The following is a 23,895-nucleotide window of genomic DNA, read 5'->3' as shown; positions in this document are numbered from 1 at the left end:
GGTTGGGAAGGCTTGTTATGAACCAAAGTCCACTGCAGTAAACTGGAAGTTCAAAGTGTGGTGGCTTCTCACCAGGAAAGGAGGAAAGAGTTCCTTCCTCAGGCCGGAGTAGTGTCCACGTGCAAGGTCAAGTCGTGCTCTTCCCGTTGGGTCTGCAGTTGACCACAGGTGGTAGGGTGAGAGAGTTCCTCTTGCCTCCATTTTAGTGAGGTTTCCTTCATTTTCATAGGGCCCATGTCTGGTGACCACCACTTGAAGACAGGCCTGTGTCAGGCTCTGCTTCTGTAGCAAGGGCAGTAAAGATGTCGGGCTGGATGGCCAGGGTTCAAATTCCCGTCTTGCCGCACACTGGCTGTGTGAGCTTGGGAAGTAACTGAACCTCTCTGGGCTTCAGTTTCTTCATGTCTAATGGGGATAATACTAATACCTTCTTTGTAAGGTTGATGTGAGGACTAAATGAACTCCTCCAGTAAAGCTCTTACAATTGTGCCTGGCATATAGTAAGCACTCAATAAATGCTCACTGTCATTATCCCAGTTTAGATTGAGCCAGTCTGCAGACAGTGCCTCCACACTCCCAAAGGCTCCTGGCCTTCTGCTTCCAAGTCTTAGGAGACTTCTGATGACCAGCCACTCTTGCCTTCATCCACGCTGGGAATGCGTTTTTATTAGTCCGAGTGTCGTGAAATTTCAATCACATCAAATGGACCGTGAAAATAAAACTTAGTTTTTGTTTTAGAGAGAAAAGGTGCTTAGGTAAATGGCCTGGAAAGGCCACAAAGTCTTGCCAAAGTTTATAAACTAGAACGAGAGAGCCACAAGTGTGCACCATAATCCCCATCCTTTTCAAGGCTCTGCAGGTTTTGAAAAAACAAATGTTTGCTGTAAATGCAAAGTTAAATCCAAGTGCCCTTCACATTGTTGTTTAATTGTAACTTTGCATATTGAAATAGTTTAAGACTCAAAAGGAGTTACAAAAACAGGACTGGGAATGTCTGTGTACACCTTCACCCAGCGTGATGTTTTTTACTCCCAGCACTTCTGACAGCAAGGGTGGCGGTTTCTTTTCTCAAACCAACAACGAGTGTCTGATTCTCCAACACGGAGTGTCCTTCAATCTAACTCTGGCACTAAGCACCCGGAGTTAGCGTCAGACCCCACAGGTGAAGGGCTCAGTCCCACAAGACTGCCCCCACTTCAAATGCCACTCCCAAGCATTGAGTCCCCAGGTTACCCACACTTCTGTCTGACTTGTCTACAAAGTTGGGGGGTTTCCACAATCCTCCTCATTTTCAGGTTCAGTAATTTGCTAGAATGGCTCACAAAACTCAGGGAAGCACTTAAACATGCATTTTTCTGTTTTATTTTAAAGGATACAGCTCAGGAACAGCCAAATGGAAAAGATGCAGAGGGCAAGGTATGGGGGTGGTTACAGAGCTTCCGCGCCCTGAGTACCCTGCCCTTCTAGCACCTCGGTGTGTTCACCAACCCCAGAGCTCTCCGAACCCCGGTGTTTAGGGCTTTTATGTAGGTTAATACAACCTACATTATGTACATATAGTACTTAATGATTGATTAAACCATTGGCCACTGGTGATTAAGTCAACCTCCAGCCCCCCTCTCTCCTCCCTGGATACCGGGGCGGGGTGGGGCAAGGTGGGGCTGAAACTTCCAACCCTCTGACCACGGCTTGGTCTTTCTGGCGACCAGCCCCCAACCTGAAGGGCCCCCAGCCACATTACTGGCGCACAGAAGACTCACTCGAGCACTCTGGAGAGTCCCAAAGGTTTTAGGACTTGCATACCAGGAACCCAGAACAAAGACCAATATTTAGTTTTTATTGTTTTTAGCTTTCCCCAGTGATCATATTTTATATAACTATACTACCTTGTAAAAATCAGCAAGTTGCTTTTTCTTTTTTTTCCTGAATAGATCTGTTAAGTGCATCTGGTCCAGTGTTAAAATCAGGAAATTGATGTTGGGACGCTACTACTGATTCAGGACAGAACTTCTCGTGCTGTTTTGTGGGTTTTTTTTTTTTTTTTTTTTTGGAAATGTCTTTAAAATACTTAGACGAACACAAAAATTAAGGAATGAAAAACCCCTTTCACGATGGGGTGAATTGTAGGTAAACTAGGCAGAGGGGGTGGGTGGATCTTCGGCTAATTGGTCTGGTGGGCGCCAGCTTTCGGCAAATTCCCCAGCAGCTGTGGGCTGCTCGGCTCTAGTCTGAGCACCAGATGGATGCGGGGTCTGAGTGTCACAGGCTGGACCCCTGGGTGCAGCCAGTCTGTCCCATAAAACCTTGTGCCCGCAGATTGAGACAGAGGCCCGCCGTGTGCTCTGTGTCTCTGCCCACGGGAGAGATACAGAAGTAACAGCTGGGGCTTCAGGGAGCCAGTGGTGAGGAAGCCAGGAAGAGGGGGGTGCATTAATCAGCTTTGTTTGTACAGATTTCCCGGTCCCCAGTTCCCTGTCTCTGGTGACAAGGCTGCCTTCTTTCCTCCTGGGAGGGGACCTTTCATGTGGGAGTTTTATGACCTGTTTCAGGGAATAAGTGTGAGTGTGACCTTCCTGCTTCTGCCATTTCTTAAAATTTCTTCAGCCTCGCGTATTTAATATGCCCAGGTGCCATATTTGGAGGGGGACATGTCCTGAACCCCATCCACACAGAGACTGTCTCGATTTCCAGCCCAGGTTCGGAGTTCCTGATGAGGGATTTCTGGCCTCAGTCTTGCACACTTACCCTAATTTTGTAGCTTCTAAGGAAACGGGGCGCCGAGTCCTCTTCACGGCCCGGACCTTATGAACCCCCTTCCTCGCAGCCCTGCTTCTCTCTGTGACCATCAAAGCACCCTGTCATTTCAGTACCCCCAGCCCCGCCTCACATCTAGAACCTTGTGTCTTTCCTTTGGAGGAGACTCCCAGCGGGGATTTGAGCTTCCTTGCTGATGAGGTTGTGGAATACACGTGGGGTTCAGTGGGGTGGAGTCTGGAGCCGGCGACCAAGAAAGAATTCTTGAGACGTCTTTGGTGCAAAATGGTGGTTTATTAAAGCACCGGGACAGGACCCGTGGGCGGAAAGAGCTGCTGCACCGGGGTTGCAGGGGTGGCTGAATATATACCGTGGGGTTGGGGGAGGTAAAGAAAAAGGGAGGTTGAGAAAATACTTGCATATGTTAAAGAAGACTCCCAGGATACCGGAGGCCCTGCCATTGTCAAGTTAAGGTTGTTTACCCCTCTAGTAAGGCATTAACCTGAAGATAGTTGGGAACTTCCTGGAGGCTGCAGATTATAAGGACATTTAATTGTATTTACATTCCCTTCTGGAAGCTAGGTTATTGATAGAAATGCTTTGTTCTTGTAGACTGCTAAGACATTTGTAAACTGAGGGAGACTCAAGTCTTGCAGGGTTGTGGTCTCCATAGGTTCACTATTTCTCCTTTAAGGCAGCCAGGAGTGCCTGGGGAATGTCACATACATCCCATGGGGCGGGGTGCGGGGTGTCAGTTTCTGCTTTGTCCTCAGCTTGCCTCTGTTCCCTCATCATTGCCACGGCATCAATAAACCTCACTTGTCAGTTTGCCGGAAGTATTCTGCACATCTTTATCAGATAAGCTTCCTCATGCCCCCTGGTTTTGCTGTGAGGGCCTAAGAGCTAATCCACAGAAAGCACTTCAGAGAGTTCTTGGCTCCGGAACTGGATGAGCCACGTTCTTTATTTTTCGGTATTAGGAAGCATCTGGGGCCTTGCTGATCCTGGAGGGGTCCATCTCCCAGGGCTAAGTGATTCCTAGAGATGGCAAAAGGCTTGCCTGTGAGTGTGCCTTTCCTACCTAAACTAATCAACCCTGACCAGTTTTTTCTTTTCTTTCTTTCTTTTCTTTTTTTTTTTTTTTATAGTGGGGGCTCTCCTGTTTTCGGCTACTCCCCTGCCTGAATCGTCCCAGGGCCAGGTACCAGACAACTAGGGACTGACCCTACACCCCAGAGCCCGCTGAAATTATTCATACTGGCCAATTTTATTTTATTTATTTATTTATTTTTATTATTTTTTAAAGATTTTATTTATTTATTTGACAGAGATAGAGACAGCCAGCGAGAGAGGGAACACAAGCAGGGGGAGTGGGAGAGGAAGAAGCAGGCTCATAGCGGAGGAGCCCTATGTGGGGCTCGATCCCACAACGCCGGGATCACGCCCTGAGCCGAAGGCAGACGCTTAACCGCTGTGCCACCCAGGCGCCCCCATACTGGCCAATTTTAAACCCACTGAGCCTGCTTTACACTACTCTGCCCATTTCCTCCTGAAGAAAAAAAAACACCAAAAACCCCACAATAAATACCCTCTCTCACTCCCCTCATCTCCCACAGAGACCAACCTCATTGTTCTTTCACGTGGCCCTTCCTGGGAACTGTGAGTAAAAAAACTGTTTCTTTAGTGGCAATCTCCTGATCTGTTGGCCTGATCCTACCTGAATGAAAGGAAATTTTACATTTTAAAAAGTCCCACTGTGCTCACAATCTCATCTGTCATCACATTCACCTCGGCTTGCTCTTGCTCCGGCTGTTCCCGAATCCACCGCCCATGCTGATGGAGTCCCGAGACAAAGCCGCCATTCATGCAGAAGATGCCTCATCTGGGTGCTTGCGTAGGGGAGCTGGAGAGAGGAGCTGGATTCCTGGGGAAGGAGGAGGAGGAGGAGGAGGAGGACCGGGATGCCTGGCCTTGCCCCTTTCCCCGGGGCCTACATGCAGAGCTACCTGAGCCCAGAGTCTCCCAGCAACCCGCACCCGCCTCCAACCAGCTCCACCTGCTTGTGCTCTTGACCAGGTGAGCCTCAGGGCTGGACATCTTTTCAAATTGAGTGCCAAATGTGTGTGCCTGCATTTTCATCTGGAGAGAGGCCTGAAGATCTTGATCTTTTTTTTTTTCCTGACTCTCCAGGGAATCTGACCCCCCTCATAGAGGAACAGTCTCATTTCAGATTTGCCTCATCAGTGTGGTGTGACAGTCACACTGGTAGTTGCCTTTGCGGGGGGAGGGTGGGGGTGGTGACTGGGAGGTACATAAGTCAGCCTCTGTCCCTGGTAGGGTTCTGGCTCATACTTATGTTGGCGTTCACAAGAATTTGAGCTGTATATTTGGCTCTTGCATACTTTTCTCTAAATGCATTAGGAAAATTTGGGAGTGTGGTAAAGCAGATGTGGCAAAATGTTCATTGTGAATTTAGGTAAAGGGTTATAGATGTTCATTTTTCTACTCTTGTCAGTAGGTTTAAAATTTTTCATAATTTAAAGTTGGGTAGAATTACCAAACCCCCCCCCCCCATACATTAACACTAAAACCGGAAAGCTTTCCCAAAGAAACAGTCAGGAGTCAGACCACCTTCTATGCCCTTGCGTGTCCATCTGTCTTCTTTCTGTGGCGCAGGCTGGCTCACAAAACTTTTATCCTCCCCTTTCAGGAATTAAATCTGCTTCCCCACAACCATCACCTCCTGCAACACCCCCGCCCACCCCGCTAAGTCTTCCCAGCTCTTCCTGGGCCTGGAGCTTCAATGTTCTGTAAGTAGACTCAGAGCTCAGTCCAGGTCCCAGCGCTGCCACTTTCTAGGTGTGTTTGTTACCTATGCCGTGTAACAAGTTGCCCCCCAAATGTGACTTAGGCAACAAACAATTATCTCACCGGCCTGTGGGACCCTGAACCAGAGCCACGCCCAGTGAGCCGCTTCCTGAAGTCCTGACCCATAGAGATTGGGAGACAGGATCATGGCTGTTTCAAGCTGCTCAGTGTTGGGGTCATTCGTTAGGCGCCAGTAGCAACTGGGACCCCAACCCAGGACACTTCAAAGCAAAAACAACAACAACAACAACAACAACAAACCCCATGTCTTAGGACACAGTGCATGTTTTGAGAGGCCTCAGAAGAGAAAGCAGACAGAGTCAGAGCCTCATTAAAGCCTCAGTTCCCTTGCCTCTGTGGCTCTCTGCTCACCTTTTCCTCTTTTCTTGCATATCTGCTTCCCCTGTGTCTCAGTGCCCAGCATGGGGAAAGGAGGCCGCCCCCAGTGTCCCTTTTCAGAGCCTTTCTTCAAGAGGCTGAGCTAGAATCTCTTGGTTTCAATCCCACTTTCCCTGGGAAAGAGACTCTGGCGTCCATACTGGGATTCCGAAGTTGCATAGGCAGTGCCCAGCCCCAGCCCCAAGGAACCCTGACATCAGGCCCCTCCTCTGCCTGTGGCTGGGTGCCCGGGCTGGGGCTGGAGTTGGGACACTGTGCGAGTCTGGGGCCCCCAGACGCAGCTGCTATGACCAGGCTTCTGGTGCACATGGCCGAGTTGGTTGTATAGTCCCAGGAGGCTCCTGTAGGGGGTGGGGAAGTGAGAGGGAGGGAGGCAATCCTGTGGGTGCTTGTGAGCAGGGTACTTCTGTTTCCTGTGGGCTGGGAGGTCCTGCTGGGGACCTCCAGGAACCACTTGCTAGAAAGCATTGCCTCTGAGCTCCTGTCCTTGGGGACAAGGAAGCTGTTATGGCCCAAATCATGTCACACCCCCCCCCCCCAAATTCATTTATTGAAACCCTAACCGTCAGTGTGACTGTTTTTGGAGATAAGGGCCTCTTTAAAGGTTCCCCTTTCCCACTTTGTAATGAATTAATAATTCACAGGGAGCTATTCTGAGACTGTAAATATCATAGTCCTTATCATACTTTCACTGTGTTAATTTTATTAATCAGTATTTATTTATATATCAGTATGGACTCGTGGCTTCCTATTTTATTCAGTGCCTTGTATTTGTTACAATCTGTTGAGGGTTGAATTGTGTCCCGCCCCCTGCCCCACGTTCAACTGTGGAAGTCCTAACTCTCATGCCTCGAAATGTGACCTTATTTGGAAATAGTGTCATTGCAGATAGGATGAATCATGATGAGGTTATGCTGGAGTAGGGTGGGTCCCTAAGCCAGTATGGCTGGTGTCCTTCTAAAAAGGGGAAATTTGGACACAGACACACACACACAGGGTTGAAGGCAGAGGTCGAGGGGGTGCTTCTACACATCAGAGACTACCTGCAACTCACCAGGAGCCAAGAGCAAGCAGAGAACAGATTCCCCCTCGCAACCTCAGAAGGAACAGACCTTGATCTGGGACTCTAGGACGGGGAGACGATCCTTTTCTGTTGCTGGAGTCCCCCAGTCGGTGGTCCTTTGTTACATCAGCCCTTAGCAATGAATATACACTATTTATTTTGAAGCTAAAATGATCCCATGTTTGCCCAGAAGAGCTCAGCTGGCTTCTGCATCCTGTCTGTGCGGTCGCATCTCTCCTTGCGGACGTCTTTACTTTCTGGCACAATAAGGTGTTCCAGGATCACTTTGAACTTGCACTGCCCTGGCCTCAGAATGAGCCATATCCTCAAAGAGCCCCGGTTCCTTTGAGCGGTTAATGGTACTTGGAGGCCAGGGTCTGCTCGCTCTGTGTCACTTAGTACACGTTTATGTCAGCCTTGACTTCTATATCTCCGACTACGCATTGAAAACCTCCAGTTTACCCTGAAGACTTCAGTCCCAGCCAGGGCCCTGGTGTCCTGCCAGCTCGCTCTCTCCCTTCCTTTGTGTCTCCCTGCTCTGACAGCCAGGAACCTAGCTCCCAATTTCCTGAATTCATTTATGTACTTGATTGGCCCTCTTTTTTTTTTTTCTTTAAAGATTTTATTACCCAGAGAAAGAGGCCGAGGGAGAAGCAGGCTCCCTCTGCAGGGAGCCCGAAACGAAGCTCGATCCCAGAACCCTGAGATCATGACCTGAGCTGAAGGCAGACACTTAACCAACGGAGCCACCCAGGCACCCTTGATCGGTCCCTCTTGCGGGTTGTCTGTAACCCTCCCTCATGCCTGTCCCCTGCCCCCTTCACCCTAACGGGGCTCTAACTCCCTGCTCTGGGCCTCCAGTTTCCCCCTCAGCCCCTGCCTAGTTGATCTGTCCCACCTAATGGTTTTGGATTCGAAATATTCAGGGAGGGGCAGGGGCTACACTCTTACCTGCGGAACTGCTGTGTCTCCCAGGTGGAGGGGTCAGGACTCCAGGGACACAAGTTGACCCCATGTGTGTTCTTTCCTCCCTGTTCACGTAGGCTGCTGTGACAGCCATGTCCCTTGGATGAAACATCGGACAGGACTCTTTTGTTTCAGATCCTCTCTCATAATAAAAGGGCTTGATGCTACCTTTTGTCCCAAGAGCCTTCTTGGTTCAGTAGTAAAAGTATCTAGCCCCATTTCATCATGAAACCTTGGATTGTTTTACAGATTCTTGCCTCCCCCAGTGACAAGAGCTCCAGGCTGGGAGCTGAGGTCAGAACAAAGAGTGTGGGGAATTCTCTCCTATTTTCCCTGCTTGGGCTTCTGACCCTTCCCCCCTAACCCCCTCCTCCTTCAAGACTGAGCCATGGGGGCCCCTGAAAAGCCCTCGATGGGTAGGCCCAGGTGGGGCAGGCCCCAGAACTGCCGCTGTCTCCTCAGAGGGGCCTCTCATGTACTGAAACGGAACCCAAGACGCCAGCTCTGGAATCTGTGTGCCCCTCTCTGCGTAGAAATCACAGTGATAAACCGATGCTTTCAGTGCACTTACTGTTTGCTGGGTACTCTTCCAAGCACTTGACGTGTGCGCCTCAGGCTGGGTTCTCTAGAAGGCAGACGTGGAGACTGAGTGCGCTCTGCAAGAGGTCCGTTCGGGAGACACGCCTGTGACAGGAAACTAGAACCAGGAGAGCAGACCACATGCAGCTGTGCTGACGTCCTGGCCAGCGAGGAGCTCCGGAGCCAGAACAGCCCCTTAGAGAAGTCCTGTGCTGAGCAGAAATATCCAGACTCCAGTAGCCCCAGCAAGCTCAGTCACTGACGATGGGGCCATCCCCCAAATAGCAGAACCACAGTGCAAAGCCAGGACAGAGCCTTCACACACAGACTTGAGAATGAGTGTCCGGAGCAGTGTTTGCGTAGCATTATTTCGTAGCATTATTTATGACAGCCCCACCCGGAAAGAATCCAAGTGTCCATTAAAAGATGGAGAAACAAATTGTGCAACATCCACACAGTGGAACACCACTTGGCAATAAAACAGAAACCAGAGAGGGAGACAAACCATAAGAGGCTCAACTATAGGGAACAGACTATAGGGAACAAAGGATTGCTGGAGGGGAGGTGGGAGGGGGATGGGGTAACTGGGTGTCAGGCATTAAGGAGGGCACGTGATGTGATGAGCACTGGGTGTGATATGCAACTGATGAATCACTGAACTCTACCTCTGAAACTAATACACTATATGTTAATTGATTTTAAATTTAAAAAAGAGAATGAATTCTTGATCCACACAGCAGTTGGGATGACTCTCAAATTCGTGATGCTGAGCAAAAGAAGCTGAACCGGAAGGACCACATAACCTATGATTCCGTTTCCATGAACATTCCAGAAAAGAGGCCTCAGAATGTCCAAAACTGACACCAGCAGGCTTCAACCGGGAGAACTCGTTTCCGGGATTTGAAACCAGAGAGTCGGGCGCCCTCTGGCAGCTAGCTTTGAGACAAGTCAGGGACCTGTGACAGCCATTTTCTCCCCTCGAGGGGACAGAGCCGGAGAGAATGATAATAATAAACATTATATATAACATATATAACTATATATTCTATCCGTATGCAACATATATACTGCGTGTGGCAGAACGCACACAAAGCCACACTGTGGGCCAGGCAGCTTTCCCACAGGAAGAAAGTTCGTGTCATCACTCTCGTATATGAGAACGAGATGAGGAAACAGGGAGAGGGAAGTCACACAATGTGTGGGTGTGAAGTGTGTGGGGTGTGAAGTGGTTCGTCTGACTTCGGGGCCAGGAGAGAAGCTACACCGAGGGCTTGGGGGCCCTGGCTACTCAGGCCCGTGAGACCCAGCCTTGTCCTGCCTTTGATTTGGAGGCACCCTCTGACCTTCTGACAATAAACCCCTTTCCACTTGAACCGCTTCACGTTGGACGTTCCTGCCTCTTGAGGCTATCAGGGCATTGGCAGTTCATCGGCCTCCTCGGGGGCCCTGACTTGCTTTGGCCACTGCGCACTGAGGGCGTTCGTGTCTTATGGTCAAGGGGATGTGGTGGGGGTGACCCATGGCACAAAAGCTCCCAGCTGTCTTTGGGAGTCCCCTACCTCTGAAGGCTTGAGTGGCCTTGGCGGGCACTCAGGGCTGTCTTTAGCAACCCCCGCTGGATGTGACCGCTGTCCTCCATGACCTCGGATCACTTCACACAGCTCCCATGAATTTTTATCCCATGTGGCTGGGTATAATAATAGAAACAGCTGCAGCAGTTGCTCTCACGGCCCTGCCCGTGTCCCTCGGGTGTTCTGTGGTACTCGAGTGGACTTCAGTGTGCATCTTGGCACCTGTGGGCTGTTTTCTGGAACCACGGAAGACCACTCTGCCTGCACGGGTCAGACTGGGAGTGCCACGGAGCTCATACCTACGGGAACAGCCTTCAGGTAACGCCTGAGAGAGATTGCAGCACGGACCCCCAGCGCCCTCGCTCCTCGGGTGTGCGCCTGCCCTGCTTCCTTGAGTCTCCCTAGAGGCTGGAGCTCTGGTTACCTGCGTGGCAGCTGGCATAGCGGCCACCCTTTTTAATCTATCCTCCCTTCTCTGTATCATCCCCCATCACTGCTCCTTGAACTTCCCAGATTAGGAAGTCTCAGAGTAGTCTTCTGGGGGATTCTAAACTAAGCCAACAGCTAATACTTCTGAGCCCTCCCTAGGAGCAGGCCAGCTCCAAGCACACGTGATCTCATTTAATCTTGGCAACAACCTCAGGGGTGGGTACGACTGTTATCCCCATTTCAAGGGCGAGGAGACCGAAGCACAGAGAGGCAGGCTGAATAATGCCCCCCTAAAGATGTCCACATCTTCACCCCTCGCACCGGTGAATATGTTACCTCACGTGGCAAGAGGGACTTTGCAGACGTGATTGAGTTAAGGATCATGAGACGGAGCTACCCACCTGGATTATTTGGGTGGGCCCATTGTGATCATAAGAGTTCTTACAAGAAGGAAGCAGGAGAATCTGAGTCAGAGACGGGATGACAGGAAGGGAGGTTGGAGCACTGTGAGGAGGGGCCGCGGGCTGATCTAAAGGAAAGCAGGCGTGTCTAGAAGCTGGAAAAAGCAAGGGGATGGATTATCCCCGAGAGCCCAGAGGAATGTGGCCATGCCAAGTCACATGAGCTTTCTGACTTGCAGAACTGTGAGGTAATACATCTGCGTTCTCTTAAGCTGCCAAGTTTGTAGAAATTCGTTGCATCGGCCGCAGGAAATGAAGCCAGTTGGCAGCTGCATGACTTCTTTACGACCTCACCTGGAAAGTCGCGCGTCACTTCTGTCCTACGCTATTGTCAAAGCAGTCCCAAGCCAGCCCAGATTCCAGGGAGGGGTCATGGTCCCATCCTCTCCGTGGAAGGAGCGACACAGACTTTGCAGCCATTTTAATAGCTTAACAGCCTCGTGATCAACCTGTATTGTTATGTCCACCTCTCAGATGAGGAGGAGGCTCAGAGAGATCTAGTAACTTGCCTGAGATCACTCAGCTAGAAAGTGGCTAAGCCGGAATTCAAACCCAGAGTCCATACGTTGAAGTGTTTCCAATTCGTTCTTTGAACCCAGTGTGTTCAGAGTCCTCTGTTTCCAGAAGCCAGACCATTGACATCTGTCACTTCCTTGATTGCTTCTGTGCGAGCTGGGTCTGGCCAGGCGCTGATGACACACGGCTGTGCCGTCAGTTCAGACACACTACCTTCAATTCCACATGTATTTTAGGAAAACGAACACCACAGAATAAAGACTTAAGAGAGCTGGAAGCATGTAATAAACAGAAGTTGAATCCCCGGTTCCAGACCTCAGAATAAATGGAGCAGACAGAACAGGAAGTGAAGATAAACCTGATGGCCTCCAGGCGAGGAAAGAGGGAAGTCTGAAGCTGGAGGGACACATCACAGAAACGACCCAGCCAGAGGCATTTGTTAGGACAAATCTACTAGCTGAAATAGAAAGCTCAACACAGAGCTTAACAGACTCCAGGCAGCTGATGGATGAAAAGTGAGCTGCAGTGTCAGCTCAGAGAACTTCCCGGAGACCTGACATGGTCTGGGAGCAGCGGTGAGGAGCAAGGGCGCCACCTCCTGCCTCTAGTCACACTGGCCAAGAGCCGTGGGAGAGAAAACAGCCGCCTCTTGGGAGGGCTGTAGGGAAGGGATGCCCCAGGGGCGAGTAGGTCTACCTTGGAGCAAAGAGACAGCGGCAAAGAGGTGCTGTTGGTGAGAGCCCGAGTTTCTGGGAGCACAGAGGAAAGCTTTCTGGAACTGTGATAAGAGGTGGGATTTGTGAACAGGAATACGGGGATTAGAGTGTAGAAGGGTGACCAAGGCTTCTGGAACCCCTTGTGATTACCAGAAATTGGGGTGAAGGTCAGAGTTGGTTCAGAATTGTGGAGAGTGGTGGCGAGGCTGTGGGTGCGGCGGGAGGGAGGGGTGAGAGGTTCCTGTCAATGGAGGGTGACAGAAGTGTGCAGGGCACACCTGGCCATCCCCCAGCCCTTCAGTTTGCTGGGGTCATCTTGTCCTGTAAGTTTTAACTATAACTGCAAATGCACTTGCCAGTTGACTTGGCCTCTGGACATTTATTCCACAGATATACTTGCACAAGTATGAGCTTGGAAACCATTCACGTGTCCATACACAGGGGACTGGTTGTATGAACTATGACACGTTCTTACAGTGGAACCCTATGCAGCATTGAGAAGCTGTGCACCATGTGAAAGAAAACTCTGGGATGTAATAAGGGGAAAAGAGTAAGCCGCAGAACTGTGTGTATTATATATAGACCCTCAATGTGGCTTCTGAGCCCTCAGGGCTCAGTCCTTTGTAGTCGTGTGTCTCCCAGTGGTCCCCCTGTTCTGACCCTATCCCTCCACGGTAGGGATCTGGGCAGCCTTCTGCCTTTTGGGCTCATCCTTGGGTGATGAAAACCACTCCTCCACTAGACTTACCCCTCAAAGGTGGACCCCACTATTACTTTTTGACAAAGGCAACCTGGTTCTGGGGCCTCCCATCATCAACTGGAAGATCATCCTGGAGCCAGTCCCCCAAACTTTCTAGTGTGTCAATAAGTCAACGACACCCTGAATAAGTCCATTCCTGCTTGGATTAACTAGAATGGACTCTCTTATCTGCAACCCAGAACCCTTACCGATGGAGCAATAAAGGGGGTCGGCAGCCAGGAACACAGCTCAGATCATGCCGCATTGCTGGAGCAGAGGGGACATGGCCGCCAAGTCTGCACGTCATGCTCCCTTAGCCTGGGCAGCCACCGCTCAGTGTTCCAGTGCTGGACCCTGTCTACACCAGTGCCTCTGCTCCCTACACAAGGATTCATTGTCCTGCTTCTTTGTGTCACTAGCTCTCAATCTGAAGTCCAGAGAGGGCGGGTCACATTGCCTGAACCCAGAGCATATGTCTATTTCCTAACTCAGTGGAGGCTGGGAAAGTGGACATCAGAACTTTGGGCTTCCTTTAGGAAGGATGAGCTCAGTCACTGCCAAAACCCACACGGTGCCCATTCCTCCAAACACAGGAAAGAGTTTCAGATGTCAGGCAGCTAAAAATCCCAACAGGTATACACCATACCACATATTAGTTTGGTATGGATCTTTCTAGAGCTCTCAAAAATATGTTTACATAGGACTCTTTTGTTATTTGTTTTGTTATTTGTTTCCAATTAATGGTATGTTTTGGGACCTCTCTACATCAGTAATATACCTTATTAATTTTTTAAAAAAGATTTTATTTATTTGAGAGAGAGTGTGAGCATGCAGGTGGAAGGGCAGAAGGAGAGGGAAAGAGAATCTCAAGCAGACTCCCCACTGATTTCAGAGCCCAATGCGGGGCTCCATCTCACGACCCTGAGATCATGACTTAAGCTGAAATCAAGAGTCAGATGCTCAACTGACCGAGCCAGCCAGGCGCCCCCATACCTTATTAATTTTAATGACTTTCTATTGTTTTATAGCAAAAATTTACTACAGTTTATTTAATCACTGTTATCAGTTAGCATTTAATTTGTTTCTAATCCTCTGCAATTAAGAGCAATACTTCAGCAAACATCCCGGTACCTATATTTTGTGCACATGTGCAACTATTTCTGTTGGATAGACTATTTGAATTTGGAATTTCTGGGTACAAAGGTCTCATATGTGATGTGTTTTAGTAAATACTGTCATCCCAGAGAGTTTATCGGTTTACTTTCTCTAACGGCGTTTGGATGAGCCTCTTTTCCCAGTGCTGGACATAATTCATATTTCACCGGTTATTGCCCATCTGCGTGTGAACATTGGTACCTCAACATTTTTTGGAAAGATTTATGTATGTATGTACGTATGTATGTATTTATTTATTTATTTAGAGAGAATGCAAGCAGGGGGAGGGGCAGAGGGAGAGGGACAGTGAATGTCAAGCAGACTTCAAGCTGAGTGCCAACAGCCCGATACGGGGCTCAGTCCCAGGACCCTGAGATCATGACCTGAGCCGAAAGCAAGGGTTGGATGCTTAACCAACTGTGCCACCTCGGCACCCCCTCGACATTGTTTTTTTTTTTTTTTTTAAAGATTTTATTTATTTATTAGAGACAGCCAGCGAGAGAGGGAACACAAGCAGGGGGAGTGGGAGAGGAAGAAGCAGGCTCATAGCGGAGGAGCCCTATGTGGGGCTCGATCCCACAACGCCGGGATCACGCCCTGAGCCGAAGGCAGACGCCTAACCGCTGTGCCACCCAGGCGCCCCCCCCTTGACATTGTTTTAAATTGCATTTCTATCAGTGGTAAAGCTGCGTATCTTTTCCTAAGTTTATTGGTCCTTTGGGGATGGGTGTCCTTGGGGAATTGCTTATTCATGTGTTTTGCCCATTTAAAAAATTATGCTGTTTTCCTTTTTCCTATTGCTTTTCAGGAGGTCTTTGTATATTAGGGGATTTTTTGTTCATTTACTTATTTGAGAGAGAGAGAGAAACAGCGACAGAGATCGCACGAACTGGGAGGAGAGAGAGAAGCAGACTCCCCGCTGAGCAGGGAGCCCAACGTGGGGCTCGATCCCAGGACCCTGGGATCATGACCTGAGCCAAAGGCAGATGCTTCCCTGACTGAGCCACCCAGGCACTGCATATTAGGGCATTTTAAGCATTTGCCTGGTAAATATTATCCTTGTTAATACTAGTGAGTTGGCACACCAATGGGGCAGTGCTGGAGAGTGGCCACCAGGGGGCAGAGCTGCCCTCGGCCAAGAAGGAGATTTCCTCTAGGTCTTGGGAGGGATGTTCAAGGGATCTCCTTGAGGGAGGACTTGCTTTGACTCCTTATATCCTTTGTGTCTTCCCTTTGAGAGAGTCCTGGTTAACTAAGGGGACATCAGTGGAGATGACCACTGGTAAGTTTTCTGGGCCTCATCCAGGGGCAGTATGGCATGGTGGTTAAGAACACGGCCTTTAGCATCAGACAGACTTGGGTCCAAATCCTACCTGTTCCCCTTGTGAGCTGTGTGGCTGGGAAGTGACCTGGCCTCTTTGAGCCTCCATTACTGCCTGTGTGCCGTGTAGGGATGAAAACTCTCACTTTGTATTAAATAGACTACTCGGCGCGGGAGCTCACACATTGACTCATTACATATGTATTGAGCACCTACTATATACCAGGCACTGTCCTAGACTCTGGGCATACAACAGTGAACGAAACAGAAATCCCAGCCCTCAAGGAGCTTTTTTTTTTTTTTTAAGATTTTATTTATTTATTTATTTGACAGAGAGGCAGCAAGAGAGGGAACACAAGCAGGGGGAGTGGGAGAGGGAGAAGTACGCTTCCCGCTGAGCAGGGAGCCCGATGCGGGACTTGATCCCAGAACGCTGGGATGACCTGAGCAGAAGGCTTAATGACTGAGCCACCCAAGCGCCCTGAGGAGCTGACATTTGGGGGAGGCAGATAATCAGCCAATATAGGGCAGCAGAGAGTAAGTCAGACGGCGAGGAGTGCTCTGGAGAGAAATAAACCAGGGAAGTGGGAAACAGGGAGCTGGGTGCACATAGAGTGGTCAGGGAAGGCCTCTGAAAAGGTGACATCTGAATAAGAACCTGAATGAGGTAGGGGAGGAAGCCTTGTGGGTACCTTGGGAAGACTGTTTGGAGCAGAAAGAAAGCAAGTGCAGAGGCCCTGAGGCAAGACTGTGGCCTATTTACAGAACAGGAGAGAGGCCAGTGTGGCTGGATGGGAGACAGTGGGTGGGGGGAGAAGTAGGATGAAAGCAGTGATGGGGCTACATCGTGGACCGGTGAGGGGCCACTGTAGGGACTTTGGCTTTTATTCTGAGTGAGATGGGAGCCATGGGAGGCTTTTGAGCAGGGGAGGACATAGCTGACTTGGTGTTCATAGGACCCCTCTGGCTGGCTGTGTGTGAGGAACAGACTCGGGAGGGTGAGGGCAGGAGCGGGGAGCCCCTTGAGGAGGCAGCTGAGGTGGTCCCAGCGGGAGATGGTGCTGGGGCTGGCAGAACCCTTGAGAAGTTGGTGGATTCTGGGGAGATCTGAAAGCTGAGCCACGGGTTTTATGCGTTCCTTATAAAAATGAGTTTCCTTTTCCTCCTGACCATCCCACCTCAGGCTCCTGAAGTAGGTTTTTCCTTCCCATCTCCTGCCTGGGCCCTCAGATGCGCCCAGACACATAGGATCAGACTTCTGACTGATGCTTCAGCTGGGACCTGGCTTCAGAGCCTTTGTGCCATCTGGAGAAATCGCTGGCTCTCTCTGGGCCTCTCTTTCCCATTGATGTAGTGGGATGCGGAGCATCCGGCAGACTTTCCTTGTGTTTGCCCACGCTGGGGACCACTAGCCTGAGCGAAGGGCAGGAGTCCCGGGCCAGGGATCTAGGCAAAGAGGAGGAGATAAAGGAACATTGAACAGTTGTAAACTGAGCAGGACTGTGCCAACCCCGCCCTGGGTCAGCTGCCGGTCACTTGGGCATGGCCCTCAACAGGGGGACAGAAGGCTGGGCCATCTCCCCTCAGGGCAGAGGCTCCAGGCAGGACACGCCACCTGGCTCCCTGTGGGAGGCCCAGGGGTTGTCACGGGCTGTTCTCTGCTGATTAAGTTCCCTTCAGAAGGAAGGACTTCTGGAGAATTTGAGGAATCACGACTCAACACCTGGACTGAGCCCTGGATGGGGGCCCTGCTCATAGGGAGCGGCTGGGGGCCGAGGTGGGGCGGGCATTTCTTAGGGGTCTGTCCAGCCTTCAAGGCCTGACTGGCCCCACTTCCGACTCCCCAGAACCTACATACTTGACAAATACTCGTCATGTCAGATCCAGGGATGGAGTTTCTCTCTACTGAGTGATTATGTCTGAAAGGGAAGCTGCGGGGCAAGGTGGCTTTGACTGAGACAAGTCCAGTCCTCACTCTACTTCTGTTGGCTCTGTGACTGAGGTAAGGCACTCCACTTCTCTGATCCTCTCAATTTCCTTATTCGTGAAATAGAGCAACAACTATATTCCCCCTTAGGGCTGCTGCGAAGGTCACGTGGACACTGTTTTGAGTGCCTGGAAAATAGCAGGGGGAGGGGTTAGGCCGTGGTTACTGGAAATGATGAAGAGGTGAAGATAGGGAATGAGGATACAGTCCAGGGAGTGATAATAGTCCTGGAGGGTCACGGAGCGCTAGGATAGGCAGACGCTGCTCCAGGGGCCTTCATAATCCACTCATCTGCTCCTCACAGCCCTCTGTGCAGGAGCGCTGTTAACGTTAGCCCCACTTTCCAGATGAACAGACTGAGCCCTGGAAGCTGCATAGTGTAGTCGCTGATGCCCTTGATTCAGATCCAGCTCTGCTGTTTACATTGCAGGAGCTTTGCCAAGCCATTCAAGCTTCCAGGGCCTCAGCCTCCTGATCCAGAAAATGGGTAGAAACAACCCCTGACTCGTAAGGTTGCTGTGAGATTGAATAAGTTGCTCTTTGTAAAGTACACAGAACAGTCCCTGGTACACAGTAAGTGCTTAATACACGTTTAAAAGAAGACTCGTCGCGCACTGAGGTAAAGTTCTCAGACACCAATCTGAGCGGCGGTGCAGGGCTGCCTCTGCAAGGGAGAGCAGCAGCGGCTGGATTCTGGACATAGCTCTTATTTTGCTTTTTTTTTTTTTTTCCCAATCAGAAGAGCAAGGACAGATGCCTGGAAGCGTGGGAAAGGAATACAAAGGGATGGCAAATATCTTGAAACTGTAAAGCAGGCTTGCGTTCTCCCCTACGCAGGGAGTCAGGCACGGGATAAGGCAGGAGCAGGGTATTTGGTCTGGCAATCGCCAGGCGCAGGAAGAGGGTATTGAAGGTTACATTTTGTCCTAGCTCCTAACTTACGCCCTGCCCCTGGGGATCATGGGATCCTGCTCCTACCAGGCCATTGCGTTCAACAGCCCGAGAACAGGAACGCTGCTGATGTTTCAGCTGCTGCCAGTCACCCCTTAGGGCTTACAATATACTTTCTACGACTAACTCCACAAAACTGCCAGACATGTGGGTAACTTGCGCAGAGTCACACAACCATGTGAAGTGGGTGCGAATCTGAGACTGGCTCTAGAATATTCCCTGTTGATCACTTGATGTTGCCTTTCAAGCACTAAATGAGGGCGTTTGGGGATCTGGAGGAGGCATCCAACCTGCTCCCAGGAGGTCAGGAAACTTCCGGGAGGAGGTGATGTCTGAATTCACTGCTGAAAGATGAACGGGCAGGGGGAGAACAGTATCTCCCTGCCCCCCAACCTCCCACCCCCTAAAAAGGGGAAGGAAGGAGCTTAGGGGAAAGAAAGAAGTAAAAACATGCACATTCCTGTGGTATGTCTTGGTTTATGGAGTTCAATGGATTGATCAGCAAAAGAGGAAAAGCTGGGGATGGGGAGGGGGACAAGGGATAGATCAGGAGGAGTTGTATATATGAATCTATTTGCACATCACAGATTGTTTTCTTAGACCAAATTCCTGAAAGTAGAATAGCTGGGTCACATTTTAATTATTGATACATGGTATAAAACCAACCCTCAAAAGGACGTGTCAGCATAGCCTGCTATGAAGTACATATTAGAGTGTCCATTTCTGAATGTCTTTGCCCACAATGAGTATTATTGTTTTCAGATGTTGTGGTGATTTTACATCATTAAAGTTTCCAAGGGGAGGATGTTTCCATTCCCTTCCAGTGGAAGGCACAATGACTGAGGAAGAGGGACCTGGAGGGATGTGTAGGAAAGGTGCTAGGTGGGGACAGATGGGAGGTAGGAGGAAGTGATACCAGTTCATGGGTTCAACATATGGATAGATGCCAAGTGACTATTACTTTTGAGATGCTTCCAATGGGGCAGAAATCCCAATTGGAAAACAAGACCCCCTGAGACGGTTCCCATCCTCTTTCCCTCCAGTGACTGGAAACTCACTACCTCTCCTCCTGACTTGCCTGTTACACTATCTGGTTCCTCACTCACTTTTCTGTTATCGTCTGTGTTAGTTTCCTAGGGCTGTCATGACAAGTTACTATAGACCTCATGGGAACGAGCAACAGAAGTTTATTCTCTCCCAGTGCCAGAGGCAGAAGTTGAAATCAAGGTGTGGGCGGGGCCGGCTCTCTCTGAAGGCTCTAGGAGAGGATGGCTCCTTGCCCCTTATAGCTGCTAGTGGCCCCCGGGGTTCCTTGGCTCATGACCATCACTGGTCTCTGCCTCCACGTCCATTTTCATATGGCCTCTCCTTTTTGTCCGTGTCTCTCTTCTTGTCTCTTACAAGGATACTTGTCACTGGATTAGGGCCCACCTGGATAATCCAGGATAATCTCGAGATTTAATTTAATTATATGTGCAAAGACCCTTTTCCAGATAGGGTCACATTCATGGTTTGCAGGTGGACATATCTACAAGCCAAGGAAAGCCAAAGGTGGCTGGTAGGACCCAGAGGCTGGAAGAGGTGAGGAAGGATTCCCCTAAGGGTTTCTGGGGGAGCGTGACCCTGCTGACACCTTGATTTCAGACTTGTGGCCTCCAGTACGGTGAGGGAATGCATTTCTGTTGTTTTAAGCCACCCAGTTTGTGGTACTTTGTTATGGCAGCCCTGAGAAACTAATGCAGAGGTGGGAGGTTGTTAGAAATTGATGCCTGTGGAAGGAAGGTGAAGGAAGCAGGACGGGGCAGAGGGAGAAGTTAAGCAGCGATGGCAGGCCTGACAAAGCTTCAGCCAATTTAGCAGGGAGCTTAGGAGAGAGCATTGCTCCTCAGCCTTGTCCCACATCAGTGCACAATGGCCAGGCCTTGCTCAGTCCCCAGATACAGGCTGTCCTGGGAAGGGTGTGTCCTTGGGGGAGGTGGCAGCTGGATGCCGTCTGCTGAGGCAGTCCCCATGGATGGTGGCAAGGCCCTCCTGGAAGATGTCTGTCCATCCCATCTCTGTGTCTGTCAGTTACACAATTAGAAGCACAGATTTGGGGACTGGAAGCAGGGCTGTTCCAGGAACCCCCCCTCCCCTTCTCTGGTGCTCAAGACTTCTTTCTCTCCCCACCACCCCAGCCTCTCTCCTAGGCTCCTGGGCAATGCCAGTGGACTCCCAACTGACCATTACATTTGTTCCATCCCAACCGGTGGAAGGAGATAGTGTCACTTGGCTGTTTAGGGTTGGCTGAGTGTGGGCTCCTGTCCTTCAGCTGGTTTTGAAGAGGGAGCATGGAGATGGCCCAGCAGGTCCTAACCTTCCATGTGATCTTGGGGGGCCTGACCCTTGGCCCTGCCTACATGGGCTGGAAAACAGTGAGGCCAGATGGGTCCTTGTACATTGTTGTGCTCAACCTCACAGGCGTGGGCCCCTATACCCTATGGAAGATCGTGGTGGACATGAGCCATCTGATGTGGAATGTCTACTAGCCTGTGCTCAGTGAGTCCAACTGTCCCCTCCCCAGCAACCAGAGGGCTCTTCCCAGCCTCTAATCTGATCACGCCCCTTCCCTTTTCAAAACTCTTCCGTGGCCCTCTAGTGACCCAAGGACAATATGTGTATTTGCTGGGATATTTGGCTGCCGTGACACAGATTCAAACTAACAGGGACTTAAAAGATACAGGCTTGCTCCCCCACCCGCTCTCACTTGGCAGTACAGGTATGATAATTTTAGAGTGGATATAAACTGCACTATAGCATCAGAGGCCCAGCTCCTTCTAAATCCTACCCCACTCTTAAGGAGTAGCCCTTGTCTGCATGGATCAAAATGGCTGACCACTCTGTTCCCATTCCAGTCTGGAAATGGGAAAAAGGGAGGGGAAAGTCCCTTTCCTTTAAGAACATGAATCAGAGATTATGCCCATCACTTCTACTCATATCCCATTGGCCAGAAGTTAGTCACATGGCCACACATTGCTACAAAGGAGGTTGGGAAATGTAGTTCTTATTCTGGGAGGCCATGTGCCTAGCTAAAAATTGGGATGCTATTATTATGGAAAAAAGGGAAACAGATATTGGAGGAAACTAGCCATCTCTTCCAAGGTAGGGTTGGAAAATAGAAACTTTTTTTTTTTTTAAGATTTATTTATTTATTTTAGAGAAAGAGCAGGGGATAGGGGAAGAGAGAGGAGAGAGAATCTTAAGCAGACACACCGCTAAGCATAGAGCATGACGGGGGACTTGATCTCACAACCCTGAGATCATGACCTGAGTAGAAACCAAGAGTTGGACACTTAACCAACTGAGCCACTCAAGTGTGCCTCTAGAAACTTCTTTGTTAGGAAAAAGCACAGATTGAAAATTATGGCCCTCCTTTGTCCTTGTCTTGATTTTAATGTAAAGGAAACAATGAAGGCCAGGAATCTTGTATAGAGCTGGAGAAGAAGCTGCTTTCCTGGGTGGACAGATTCTATATTTGTGCAGATGGGGCCAGGAAAGGCCTCACTCTGAATTCATTAGGACCAAATTCAGAGACCTTGGGTCAGCTGATCCTAGTAGAAGCAAATCATCTGGGCCTTGCCTTCCTCTGAGGGGATTTCCTTGTTTTCCCTGTAAAGAGATGCAAACTCTTTTGCCTGTATATTATTATTTTTTAAATTGTGGTAAGATACATAGAACATGGAATATACTATCTGAACTATTTTTAAGGGTATAGTTCAGCATGTAGTTCAAGTATATTCACATTGTTGTGTGACCATCACCATCGTCCAGTACCCGTTAAATGTGAATTCCCCATTCTCCCTGCCCCCAGGCCCTGGCAACCACCATTCTACTTTCTGTTGCTATGAATTCAACTACTTTAGGAACCCCCACTCCCCCCTCCAAATGGAATCATACGGTAATTCTCCTTTTGTAACTAGCTTAGTTCACTTAGCATACTGTCCTCAGGGTTCATCCATGTTGTAGCCTGTGTCAGACTCTCCTTCCTCTTTAAGACTCAGTAATATTCCATCCTGTGGATTTAAAAAAAAAAAGATTTTATTTATTTATTTGACAGAGACAGCCAGCGAGAGAGGGAACACAAATAGGGGGAGTGGGAGAGGGAGAAGCAGGCTCCCAGCGGAGGAGCCTGATGTGGGGCTCGATCCCAGGACCCTGGAATCACACCCTGAGCCGAAGGCAGACGCTTAACGACTGAGCCCCCCCCGCCCCCCCCCCCCGCCCCATCCTGTGGATAGACCACATTTTGTTTGTCCATTCATCCAGTGGTGGACTGGAGTTGCTTCTACCTTTTGGCTATTGTGAATAATGCTGCTGCTGTGAATATTCTTGCCCATTTAAGAAACCAACCTAGACCACCTGTGGACACTCCCTACGTGACCTTGAATTTGGGGACTCCAGATTACTTGGAATCATGTGACAGATCTGCAGCATGGCAGGAAATAGTTCATGGAATTTATGCTCGTTCTTCAAGAGCTGTAAATGGCATCACCAATATATTTCTTTCCCTCTTCAGGTCCTTTATTCTATCACTCATTTAGATAAACTCTTCAAAGCATTTCACACTTTCGTTTTCCCAACAGACAGGTTGGTCTTTAGAGGAGAGAAGTGATTGGTGAAGTGTGGCTCCTTCTGTAGTGAGCTCCCAGGTCATTGGTCTGGCACACGAGCCCCACCATCCTGTCCACCCTCCTCTTGCCCCATTTGCTGTGCCCAGACTCTACCTCTCTATCTTCCCGTTGCACCTGCTTACTTGTTCTTTCTCGGACAGGCCATGTTCTTTCTCACCTCTAGGACTTGGGCCAGGCTCTGTTCCTCCACTGGACTGTGAGCCCCACAAAGGCGTGGACCGGGCTGCCTTGGTCCCTGCTGTGCTACTCAGAAAATACCAGTTAAATGAAGTAACAGATGGATGATGGGAGGGTAGATGGATATATGGATGGGCAGAAGGATGAATTAATGGTGGTTCCTTGATCCAGAAGATATGTTCAATCTCCTTCTTTGCTTGTACAGGCCACAGTGACATCTTTTCCCAGAAATAATTTTTTAAAAAGTAGCTCATATTTTGGGTGCTTGCTGTTCCTTTCAGATCTCAGTTCAGGTGGCTCTCCCCTACAAAGCCTTTCTGACTCCATGTCCCTGCCTCTCCAGAGCTCCAAAGTCCCCACTCCCCTCACTACTCTGGGTCATCCCTATCTGAGAACTGTAAGCCCCATGAAGGCAGGGCCGGGGCTGTCTTGGTCATCGCTGGGTCTCCACACTGCCCTACACTGGACTGGATATTGGATAGATGCTCAAGGAATGAATATTAGATGAATAAATTAGTGAAAGGAAGGATAGATGGCCTGGGTCCTCTCACTGGCTACTTATCCCTTTGTTTC

The 23,895-nt window shown here is 49.7% G+C and overlaps 1 protein-coding gene and 1 long non-coding RNA gene across 3 annotated transcripts in view; one reads left to right on the top strand and one right to left on the bottom strand.

Moving 5' to 3' along the window:
• Positions 1-2,034: 2,034 nt before the first annotated feature.
• LOC130544137 (uncharacterized) lies at positions 2,035-9,172 on the bottom strand. Its single transcript, XR_008960153.1, has 3 exons — positions 8,622-9,172; positions 8,036-8,148; positions 2,035-4,678 (listed from the first exon to the last, which is right to left on the bottom strand). It is a non-coding gene; the product is annotated as an uncharacterized LOC130544137 (long non-coding RNA).
• Positions 9,173-10,349: 1,177 nt separating this feature from the next.
• CEACAM20 (CEA cell adhesion molecule 20) overlaps positions 10,350-23,895 on the top strand; it is a 55,025-nt gene continuing 41,479 nt past the window's right edge. Inside the window, exon 1 of one of the 2 annotated variants that reach the window (XM_044378157.3) lies at positions 10,350-10,518. The gene's annotated coding sequence lies outside the window, so the exon portion shown is untranslated. Of the gene's footprint in view, positions 10,519-17,387; positions 17,540-23,895 lie in introns of those variants that run through there. The other variant, XM_048223784.2, reaches the window with a different exon arrangement.

This window comes from Ursus arctos, unplaced genomic scaffold, assembly GCF_023065955.2.
Source record: "Ursus arctos isolate Adak ecotype North America unplaced genomic scaffold, UrsArc2.0 scaffold_19, whole genome shotgun sequence".
In the NCBI taxonomy this organism is placed as follows: Eukaryota; Metazoa; Chordata; class Mammalia; order Carnivora; family Ursidae; genus Ursus; species Ursus arctos.
The sequence above is the reverse complement of the archived record's forward strand: the minus strand, read 5'-3'. Positions and strand labels throughout refer to the sequence as shown.